This window comes from Molossus molossus, unplaced genomic scaffold (genome assembly GCF_014108415.1).
Source record: "Molossus molossus isolate mMolMol1 unplaced genomic scaffold, mMolMol1.p scaffold_m16_p_12, whole genome shotgun sequence".
In the NCBI taxonomy this organism is placed as follows: domain Eukaryota; kingdom Metazoa; phylum Chordata; class Mammalia; order Chiroptera; family Molossidae; genus Molossus; species Molossus molossus.
In genome coordinates this window covers 7,599,326-7,611,255 of record NW_023425347.1, presented here as the reverse complement: position 1 = coordinate 7,611,255, position 11,930 = coordinate 7,599,326, and the positions used below count along the sequence as shown (strand labels likewise).

The window sequence follows — 11,930 nt, the reverse complement described above, 5'->3', positions numbered from 1 at the left end:
TAAATCCTCTCTAGCACGTGGTCCCTATGAGTCTGGAAGGAAAGCAAGGTAGTGATCACCTAGAAAACTATACTGCAGTGTTGATGTCTGAACCTCTGCTAAAATCTGTGGGGGAAAAGTCAGATTCTTTGCCACAGTCCCAGAAAGCAGTGGGAGGGAGCCAAGCTTTCTGCGATACATCCAGGAGCAGACTATGCTGGAGCACTGCCGTCCTGCTCTCACCAGCCGGGATGCTGCGGGGCTCAGGCTCAGGGTCCCCCTAAACTGTCCTTACCGAGGAAACTTGGAGAAGACTGGCCCTACCTCCCAGCTGTGCACACCTCGCAGGGGAAGGGAGTGTGTGTTCTTTATTTAACCAATACCTGCAGTCTCATCAGACCTCCACTTCTTACATTTTTTCCACTTTGGGCAGTGCCTTATTTTATTTATTTATTTATTTATTTATTTAATCCTCACCTGAGGACATTTTTCCATTTTTTGTACAGATAGAGTGGGAGGGGGAGAGAGAGAGAGAGAAACATCGACGTGAAAGGGACACATCGAGTGGCTGCCACCCGCACAACCGATCAGGGCTGGGGACAAACTGCAACCGAGGTACATGCCCCTAGCGGGAACCGAACCCGGGTCTCTCCGGACCGCAGGCCGACGCTCTAACCGCTGAGCCAAACTGGCCAAGGCCAGTGCCTTATTTTAAATTGGCCTCTTTGATGAACTATCACTGGAAGAAGGCAAGGTTACTTGCTTTATGTTCTTAGCAAGGATGACCTTCCAGCAACACTCTGTGTTCATAATCTCATAACATGTTCTCTGCTTCCTGTCTGGTCTTTGTCTTTCAGAAGTGACCCATGACCAGAACAGGTTTTTCAAGTGAGTCTCTGGGAGTGGCTGCTACCATTTCTTTGAAAGAACTGTTAGAACATTAGACACTAAGAGCTATTATCTTAGTGTTTTGTACTATAGATGTGTGATGAAAGTTCAATGATTAGATCAGATGCTAAGCAATTGACTTAATTATGGATAGTTTAGCCCATAAGTTTTATTTTTTTTTACTCATTAAATATGTTAGTTGACTTTTATTTTTTTAAAGATTTTTAAAAATTGATTTCTAGAGAGAGTGGAAGTGGGAGGAGGGAGAGAGGAAAACATTGATATGAAAGTGAAATATCAGTTGGCTGCCTCCTGCGCATTCCCTACCGGGGACCAAGCCCGAAACCCAGGCATGTGCCCTGATGGGGAATCAGACTGGCAACCTTTCGGTGCATGGGACAATGCCCAACGAACTGAGCCACACCGGCCAGGGCTTAATTGATCATTTAGACACTTAACTTTTCCTCAGTTCATTGACTGTGACCTGACTTTTTTCTAATCCTCACTTGAGGATATTTTTCCATTGATTTTTTATTTAGATAGAGTGGAAGGAAGGGAGAGAGGTAGAGAGAGATAGAGAGAGAGGGATCAATGTGAGAGAGACACATTGATTGGTTGCCTCCTGCACAACCCCAACCAGGGCCAGGGATCAAACCTGCAATGCAGGTACATTCCCTTGACTGGGCATTGAACCCGTGATCCTTTGGTCTTCGGACTGATGCTCCAATTGCTGAGCCAAACTGGCCATGGCTGTGATCTAATTTTTTAAAAATATGGCTAAATCAATACAAATCCATCTCTACCGCCGACATTAAAACCAACGGTCCTTAAGACTTTGATTAAATTTAGCTTCAAATCCTACTTCTAAAAATCACCGCCATCCTCCCCCCCCCCCCCCCCCCCCCCCCAGAGACCAAGATTTTTCTCCTCAATAGTCAGCAATCCCTGAGGCAGCAGAAGACAGTAACTGAGACCTGATTAAGGATTACGAGATCTGGACCTCTGGCAGGCTAAAGATTACACCTTGACCTAAGTTATTTTTCAGTTCCTGAGCCCTAAATTTAAATGACTCCCCTCCCCCATCCCCAGCTACTTTTTCATGAAACCAGACAGAGGGATACCAGAACAGACCTCAGAACTGTCCTCAAGACCTGAAGAAATCATTTATTACCATTACCTCATGTCCAACCAATCAGCATGTGGAATAACCCCAACCCCCTAACCCACAGTGTCCTTTGATTTTGCCCTATATAATCTGCAAACTACATGCCTCAGGGAGTTTGGGCTTCTGAGCACTAGCTTCTTGTTCTCCTGGATGGTGCCATTCATCAATAAAATAGCCAATATGTCTCTACTGCAATTCTCGGTGTCTAGTGTTTGGCTCTCTGCTAATGCCAGGTGTATGGACTCTTTCTGTTCTGTAACAACATCAAGGTAGAATTGCTCTTAACGTTTTATGAGGAGGTCAATCTATGTAATACATGGAGAACAATAGTATCACATAATATATATGAGGCAGCCTGGCCCGTGTGGCTCAGTGGCTGAGCGTCAACCCATGCACCAAGAAGTCTCTGGTTCAGTTCCCAGTCAGGGCACATGCCCAGGTTGTGGGCCCAGTACCCAGTGGGAGGCATGCAGGAGGTGGCCAATGATATTCTCTTCCATGTTTCTATCTCTCTCTCCCTTTCCCTCCCTCTCTCTCTAAAACCAATAAAAATAAATAAAAAATAATATATGAGGCAGGATAGTAAGAAACTAGAAAAATTTCTTGGCATGTAAAACAGGGAAAATGAGACAAATAACTGATTCAAACCGGCCTCACTCAGCACCCTGACTCACCTGCCTCCTTTTCCCTTGCACAACTACTCCCTTAAGCATTAAGTTCTCAGAACAATGAGGTTGTGATCAGTATTGTTAACAGAGGGGAGAGGGTCTTGTTTCCCCTAGTTGCTAGTGGGGTGGATTTCGTGTGATATCCCAAGTAAAGGAATTTTATGAGACCAACGGTCTCAGAAAAAATTTGCGCCCTGGCCAGTTTGGCTCAGCGGTTAGAGTGTCGGCCTGCGGTCCGGAGAAAAAATTTGCACAGGAGAACAAATTATTTGTATTTGCATAGAATTAAATTCCTGAGTTTTCAAAGTCCCTTCCCTTTGCCTAGTCATAGAAAGTGTAACTGGGGCTTTAGTAGAGCTAAATTCAGAGCCAGTGTCCAGAGTTCCTGTTCCATATCAAAGCAGAGTCCAATCCAGCATCAGGCTAGCTTACCTTGTGTTTCCCACCGTAGTCCAATAGTCCATTGTATGTGGGGTCTTCATGGCCGTGGGCCATAGGGGCGAATGCAAGAGAGCCAAGAGTCACAAGTCTCAGGCCATTTGCACCAAGAACAATAAGAGCCCCAAAGAGAGAACTCCTTTGTTTAGGAGATTATGTATTTCCAAATTTTCACATGCTTGCAGTGCCACATGTATTCTGGCCAATGATCTCTGATCCCTGGTTTGACTGACAGGCACCTTCCCTACTCACCCCAACTTTACTTGGCATGGGTCTATTTTTCCTTTGTTGGATCCCTTCCCCAAGTGTTTTGCAGGGAATAGGCCTGTTCCCTGGGGAGTGCAAAGTTGCAGTTTCTTGGTGAAGCTGCCCAAATTACATGCTTATAATGTCTGGCCTTCCCCCTTTGCTCCTTTTCCAATATTAATAACCAAATCCCGCTGAGGCAAATTCTGCTTTATGTGGTCAGCACCTGCACAGCAGCTAACATGCTGTGATTATGGTTGAGCCTCCCAGTCAGCTAGGCTGAGGGTGGCTTTCATGCACGAACAGGCCACTAGCAATCAAGACTCAATTATAACCGGAAGACCCACATAACCCACTCAAAGGACATTCCTAGAATATCCAGGTCAGGTGATCAAGGAGACTGTGCCACTGCATCCCACAGGACACCTACTACATACGGCAACCAAATGAAGACTGGAGTCATAGCATATTTATCTAATACACTGAAACAAACACAAAGAGGCAGCCAAAACGAGGGGAGAAAAAAATGCTCCAAATGTAAGAACGGGAAATCTACAGAAAAAAAAGCTAAATGAAATGGAAGCAAGCAATTTATCAGATATAGACTTCAAAGAAATGGTTATAAGGATATTCAGGGAAGTTAGTGACAACTACAACAGTGTGAAAAGGACATAGAAAACATAAAAAAAGACCAGTCAGAAATGAAGAATATAATACCCGAAATCAAGAATTCACTGGGCCCTTGCCGGTTTGGCTCAGCGGTTAGAGCGTCGGCCTGCGGTCCTGAGAGACCTGGGTTCGGTTCCCGCTAAGGGCGCGTACCTCGGTTGCAGTTTGTCCCCGGCCCTGGTTGGTTGTGCAGGTGGCAGCCACTCGATGTGTCCCTTTCACGTCGATGTTTCTCTCTCTCTCTCTGTTCCTCTCTCTCCCTCCCACTCTACCTGAACAAAAAATGGAAAAATGTCCTCGGGTGAGGATAAGAAAAAAAAAAAAAAAAAAAGAATTCACTGGAAAGCCCTGGCCAGTTTGGCTCAACGGTTAGAGCATTGGCCTGCGGTCCAGAGAGACCCGGGTTTGGTTTCCGCTAAGGGCATGTACCTTGGTTGCAGTTTGTCCCCAGCCCTGGTTGGATCGTGTGAGTGGCGGCCACTCAATGTGTCCCTTTCATAAAATAAAATAAATAAAATTTAAAAGTAAATAAATAAAATAATAAAATTAAATTAAATTTAAAAATAAAATAAATAAAATAATAAAATAAAAAATAAAAATAAATAAAATAATAAAATAAAATTAATGCACTGGAAGGAATAAATGTAGGTTGGATGAAGCAGATGATCAAATCAGCAATTTGGAAGACATAGTAGAAAAAAACACCCAACCAGAACAACAAAAAGTAAAAAGAATTAAAAGTAATGAAGATAGTTTAAGGGACCTTTGCGACAATATGAAGTGTAACAACATCTGCATCATAGGGATACCAGAAGGAGAAGAAAAAGAACAAGGGACTGAAAACCTACTTGAAGAAATAATGACTGAAAACTTCCTTAACCTGGTGAAAGAAAAAGACACACAAGTCCAGGAAACACAGAGTCCCAAATAAGATGATCCCAAAAGAGGCCCACACCAAGACATAACATAATTAAAATGGAAAAGTTTAAAATCAAAGAGAGAATCTTAAAAACAGCAAGAGAAAGCCAGTTACCTACAAGGGAGCTCCTATAACAATGTCGGCTAATTTTTCAACAGAAACATTTCAGGACAGAAGGGATTGGCATAAAACATTCAAAGTGATGAAAAGTAAAAGCTTATAACCAAGACTACTTTAGCTGGCAAGGCTATCATTTGAAATTGAAGGGGAAATAAAGAGCTTCCCAGATAAGAAAAAGCTAAAGGAGTTTGTTACCACTAAACCAGTATTACAAGAAATGTTAAAAGGCCTGCTCTGAGAAGGACAAGAAGAAGAAGAAAAAACACACAGAGGAACATAGTCAAAAGAATAAAGTGGTAATAAATACATACCTATCAACAATCACTTAAATGGCCTGGCTGCTGTGGTTCAGTGGTTGAGCATCAACCCATGCACCAAGAGGTTGCCAGTTCTATTCCCAGTCACGGCACATGCCGAGGTTGTGGGCCTGATCCCCAGTGGGGGGGCATAAAGGAAGCGGCCAATCAATGTTCTCTCTCATCAGTGTTTCTATCTCTTTCCCTCTAATATCAATAAAGAAAAAGAAAACTTTTTTTTTAATTAAAAAAAATCATTTAAATGTAAATGGCTTAAATGCTCCAATCAAAAGACAATAGGGTAGCTGAATAGATAAAAAAACAAGACTTAGTAGTGCTTACAGCTCTTTTTGAATTTGTCTAGTGGGTTTTCCGGTTTTCACCAGAAGGCCCTCCCTAACAAAAAGAAAAAGAAAAGACTTATAGCCTGGCTGGTTTGGCTCAGCGGTTAGAGCGTTGGCCTGCGGTCCAGAGAGACCCGGGTTCGGTTCCTGCTAAGGGTATGTACCTCGGAACATTGATTGGCCGCTTCCTTTATGCCCCCCCACTGGGGATCAGGCCCACAACCTCGGCATGTGCCGTGACTGGGAATAGAACTGGCAACCTCTTGGTGCATGGGTTGATGCTCATATCCCCTACTATGACAGTATTACTGAAGATTTGTTTTATATATTTAGGTGCTGCTATGTTGGGTGCCAGGGGTTATATTCTTTTGTTGGATTGCTCCTTTTAGCTCCTTCTATATCTCTTACTATAGCCTTTGTATTAAAGTCTATGTTTTGTTTTGTTTTTTATCCTCATCCGAGGACTTTAAATGACACACTAACCAGATAGATTTCTGGTAATTGATAGCTTGAAAGCATTTCACCCCAAAGAAGCAGAATATATATTCTTTTCAAGTGCACATGGAACATTTTCTAGACTAGTCCACATATTAGGACACAAAACAAGTCTCAGTAAATTTAAGGGGAATGATGCCCAGCTGGTGTGGCTCAATGGACTGAGCATCATTCTATAGACTAAAGGTCCCAGTTTGATTCCCAGTCAGGGCACATGCCTGGGTTGCAGGCTTGGTCTCCAATGGGGGGCATGTAGGAGGCAGCTAGTTGAGTATTCTCACATCGATGTTTCTATCTCTATCTACCTACCTCTTTCTCTAAAAAAGCAATTAAAATATATTTTAAAAATAAAATTTAAGAGGCATAAAATTATATCAAGCATCTTCTCTGACCATAATGGCATGAAATTAGAAATCAATCACCAAAAAAAAAAACAAACAAACTGAAAAACACACAAAGACCTGGATGCTAAATAACATGTTACTGAACAATGAATGGGTTAACTATGAGATCAAGGAAGTTACCTTAAAACAAATGGAAATAACAAAACAATTCAAAGTCTATGGGACATAGCAAAAGCAGTTGTATGAGGAAAATTCATAGCATTACAGGCCTATCTCAAGAAACAAAAAAAGCCCTGGCCGGTTTGGCTCAGTGATTAGAGCATTGGCCCATGAACCAGAGAGTCCCAGGTTTGGTTCCCGCTAAGGGCACATACCTCAGTTGCAGTTTGTCCCCAGCCCCAGTTGGGGTCGTGTGGGTAGCAACCAGTCTATGTGTCTCTCTCCTCCTCCCTCTCTCCCTCCCACTCTATCTGAAGATAAATGCAAAAGTGTCCTTGGGTGAGGATGAAGAAGAAGAAGAAGAAGAAGAAGAAGAAGCAGCAGCAGCAGCAGCAGCAGCAACAAAAAGAAAAATCTCAAATAAACAATCTAAGTTTACACCTAAAGGCACTGAAGAAAGAACAGCAAACAAAGCCCACAGTGAGTAGAAGAAAGAGAATAATAAAAATTAGAGCAGAAATAAATGAAATAGAGTCTAAAAAAAACAATATAAAAGGTCAATGATCCCGGCCAGTGTGGCTCAGTGGATTGAGCATTGTCCCATGGACTGAGAGGTCCTGGTTTGATTCCTGGTCAGGGCACATGCCCTGGTGTGGGGCTTGAGGCAGCCTATCTATGTTTCTCTCTCACATCGATGTTTCTGTGTCTCTTCCTCTGTTTCTCCCTTCCTCTTTCTCTAAAAAATCAATAAAAACATTAAAAAAAAAAAAAAGACAGAAAGAAAGAGAAAAAGTTCATTGAAGCCAAGTGCTGGTTCTTTGAAAAAACAAACAAGCCCTGGCCAGTTCTGCTCAGCGGTTAGAACATCAGCCTGTGGTCCAGAGAGACCCGGGTTCAGTTTCCGCTAAGGGCTCAGACCTTAGTTGCAGTTTGTCCCCGGCCCTGTGGGAGGCAGCCACTTGATGTGCCCCTTTCACACTGATGTTTCTCTCTCTCTCTCTCCCTCCCACTCTATCTGAACAAAAAATGGAAAAATGTCCTCAGGTGAGGATGAACAAAATTAACAAACATTTAACCAGACTTATCAAGATAAAAGAGAACTTAAATAAAATCAGAAATGAAAGGAGAGAAGTAAAAACAAACACCCAAGAAATACAAAAAAGTGTAAGAAAATATTACAAACAACGATATGCCAATCATACAATCTGGAAGAAATAATTACATTCCTAGAAACATAGATTCTTCAAAAACTGAATCAGGAAGAATAGAGAATATTAATAGACTGCTTAAAACTATGGAAATTGAAGCAATAATAAAATTTAAAAACTCCTATTCTTCTCAAACTATTCCTAAAACCCCAAGGGTCCCAAGCTCATTTTACAAGGCCAGCATTATCCTAATTCCAAAACCAGATAAAGACACTACAAAAGAAAAATTAGTGGCCAATATTCCTGATAAACATAAATGCTAAAATCCTTAACAAAATACTACCAAACCAGTCCAGCCACTGTGGCTCAGTGGTTGAGCGTTGACCCATGCACCAAGAGGTCGCCAGTTTGATTCCTGGTCAGGACACATGCCCAGGTTGTGGGCCCCATCCCCAGTCGGGGGCATGCAGGAGGCGGCCAATCGATGTTCTCTGCCATCGGTATTTCTCTCTCTCCTTCTCACTTCTCCTATCTCTAAAAATCAATAAAGGAAAAAAAAATTAAAAAAAAATAATACTACCAAACTAGATCCAACAATACATCAAAAAGATTGTATACCATGATCAAGTGGGATTTGTTCCAGGGTTGCATAGTTGGTACAATATCCACAAATCAGTAAATGTGATATACCACATAAACAAAGTGAAGGATTAAAAACCACATGATCATATCAATAAATGCAGAAAAAGCATTTTGATAAAATCCAGCACTCATTTATGATAAAAAAAAACTCTCAGCAAAGTGGGAATAGAGGGTACATACCTCAACATAACAAAGGTCATATATGACAAACCCACAGGCAACATCACATTCATTCGGCAAAAACTAAAAGCATTTCCCTTAAGATCAAGAACAAGTCAGAGATGTCTGCTTTCGCCACTTTTATTCAACACAGTATTGGAAGTCCTAGCCACAGCAATCAGACAAAAAGAATTAAAAGTATGCAGGAGGCAGCCAATCGATGTTCTCTCTCATTGATGTTTTTCTATCTCTCTCTCACTTCCTCTCTCTCTAAGATCAATAAAGGAAAAACATTAAAAAAAATATTAAAAAGAAAACAATCCTATTCTCAATTGCTTAAAAAAAATACGCACACACACACACACACAAACTTAACCAAGGATGTGAAAAACCTGTACTCAGAAAATTTTAAAACACTGAGGAAAGAAATTGAAGAAGATACAACTAGTGGAAGCAAATACCGTGTTTATGGATAGAAAGACTTAATATCATGAAAATGTCCACATTACCCAAAACAATCTATAGATTCAATGCAATTCCTATTAAGATACCAGTGGCCTATTTCATAGAACTAAAACAAACATTTAAAAAATTTATATGGAACCACAAAAGACCCCCAATAGCCCTATAGAAAGCCCAGAAATAAACCCAAACCTTTATAGTCAATTAATATTTGACTAAGAAGGCAAAAATATACAATGGGGTTAAGATAGTCTATTCAATAAATGGTGTTGGGAAAATTGGAGATACCTGCATAAAAATGAAACTAGATTACCTTCTTATACCATCTACAAGAATAAATTCAAATGGATTAAAGACTTAAATGAAAAAAAAAAAAAAGACTTAAATGTTAGATTCAAAACCTTAAAAATCCTAGAAGAAAACAGAGGCAGTAACATCTCAAACATTTCTCTTAGCAACATTTTTTTCTGATATGTCTCTTTGGGCAAGAGAAATAAAAGAAAAAATAAACAAATGGGACTACATCAAACATAAAAGTTTGTGCAGCAAAGGAAACCATCAACAAAATGAAAAGACAACCCACTGAATGGGAGAACGTATTTGCCAATGATATATCTGATAATTGGTTAATTTCCAAAATTTATAAAGAACTTATAAAACTCAACACCAAAAAAAAAACAAACACTCCAATTAAAAAATGGGTGAAGAACCTCACTAGACACTTCTCCAAAAAGGGCATACAGATGGCCAACAGACATTAAAATATGCTCAGTGTCATTAATCATCAGATAAATGCTCATTAAAACTACAAGGAGATATCACCTCACACCTGTCAGAATGACTGTCATCAATAAATCAGCAAATAAGTATTTGTGAAGATGTTGAGAAAAGGGTACCCTTGTGCACTGTTGGTGGGGATGCAGATTAGTGGAGCCACTGTGGAAAGCAGTATGGAGTTACCTCAAAAGATTAAAAATGAAACTGCCATTTAACCCAATGATTTCACTTCTTGAATATATCCTAAGAAGCCTGCAACACCAATCAGAAAGAATATATGCACCCCCATGTTCATAGCAGTGCTATTTACAATAGCTAAGATCTGGAAACAGCCCAAGTGTCCATCAGTAGATAAGTGGATTAAAAAGCTGTGGTACATGTACACAATGGAGTACTATGCAGCTGTAAGAAAGAAAGATCTCTTATCCTTTGAGATGACATGAAGGGATCTGGAGGGGATTATGCTAAGTAAAATAAGCCAGTCGGAGAAAGAGAAGTACCACATTATCTCACTTATCTGTGGAATATAATGAACAAAATAAGCTGATGATCAGAATAGATCCAGAGACATGGAAGTAGTGAACAGACGGACAAACCTCAAAGGGAAGGGGAAAGGGGATGGGCTAGGGGTGGAGATAAACCAAAGAACATATATGCATATAGGCATAACCAGTCAACACAGACAATAGTGTGGAGAAGGCAGGAGGAGGGTTGGAGTGGGGAGGAGGGGGCCAATGGGCGGGGGGGGGGGAGCGAGCATCTGTAATCCTTTCAAAAATAAAGATAAAACTTTTTTTCTAAATTAAAAATGGAACTGCCTTATGACCCAGCAACTTATTTATTTTTTAATTTATTTTTTATCCTCACCCGAGGACATTTTTCCACTTTATATTCAGACAGAGTGGGAAGGAGAGAGAGGAAGAGAGAGAGAGGAACATCGACGTGAAAGGGACACATTGAGTGGCTGCCACCCTCACGACCCATCCAGGGCCAGGGACAAACCGCAACCTAGGTACGCGCCCCTAGCAGGAACCAAACCTGGGTCTCTCTGGACCGCAGGCTGTCGCTCCAACCACTGAGCCAAACCGGCGAGGGCGACCCAGCAATTTCATTTCTGGGAATATATCCAAAGAAACATGAAACACTAGTTCAAAAGAATATATGCACCCCTATATTTATTGCAGAATTATTTATAATAACCAAGATTTGGATGTAGTACAAGTGCCCATCAGCACATGAGTGGATAAAAAAGCTGTAGTACAATTACACAATGGAATACTAGTCGGCCATTAAAAAGAAGGAAATCTTACCTTTTGTGACAGCATGATTGGACCTGGAGAGTATTATGTTAAGTGAAATAAGCCAGTCAGAGAAAGACAAGTACTATATAATTTCACTTATATGTGGAATCTAATGAACAAAATAAACTAACATGAATACAGAGAATAGACTAACAGCTGTCAAAAGGGAGGGGGTTGGGGCTGGCTGAGAAGGGTGAAGGAATTAAACAAAGAAAACAAAGAAAGGCTCCTGGACACAGACCACAGTATGGTGATTGCCAGAAGGAAGGAGGGGTGGGGGGAGGCAGAAGAGAATAAAGGGGGGTTAAGTGGTGATGGAAGGAGACTCCACTTGAAGTGGTGAACATACAATGCAATATACAGATGATGTATTGTAGAATTGTATACCTGAAACCTATGTAATTTTATTAATCAATGTTGTTCCAAATAAATTCGTTTAAAAAAAAGGTTATAGCAACTTCCTCCCCTCTGTAAATCAGTGACTAAAAGGAGAGGTGAAAAGTCCTGGAAGCATTTCCAGTGATGCCACATGAAACTGGTGTTTGGTGGTTGGTTATAGACAAATAAAACCCCAGGCCTTTGTTACATGAACTGTGATCAGAGTATTTACGAGGACATTTTTCCATTTTTTGTTCAGATAGAGTGGGAGGAAGAGAGATAGAGAGAGAGAAACATCCACATGAAAGGGACACATCGAGTGGCTGCTTCCCA

General features: G+C 40.9%; 1 non-coding gene across 1 annotated transcript; it reads left to right on the top strand.

Moving 5' to 3' along the window:
* The first annotated feature begins 5,720 nt into the window (after positions 1 to 5,720).
* LOC118627369 lies at positions 5,721 to 5,783 on the top strand. Its single transcript, XR_004959119.1, has one exon. It is a non-coding gene; the product is annotated as a U7 small nuclear RNA (small nuclear RNA).
* The last annotated feature ends 6,147 nt before the right edge of the window (positions 5,784 to 11,930 follow it).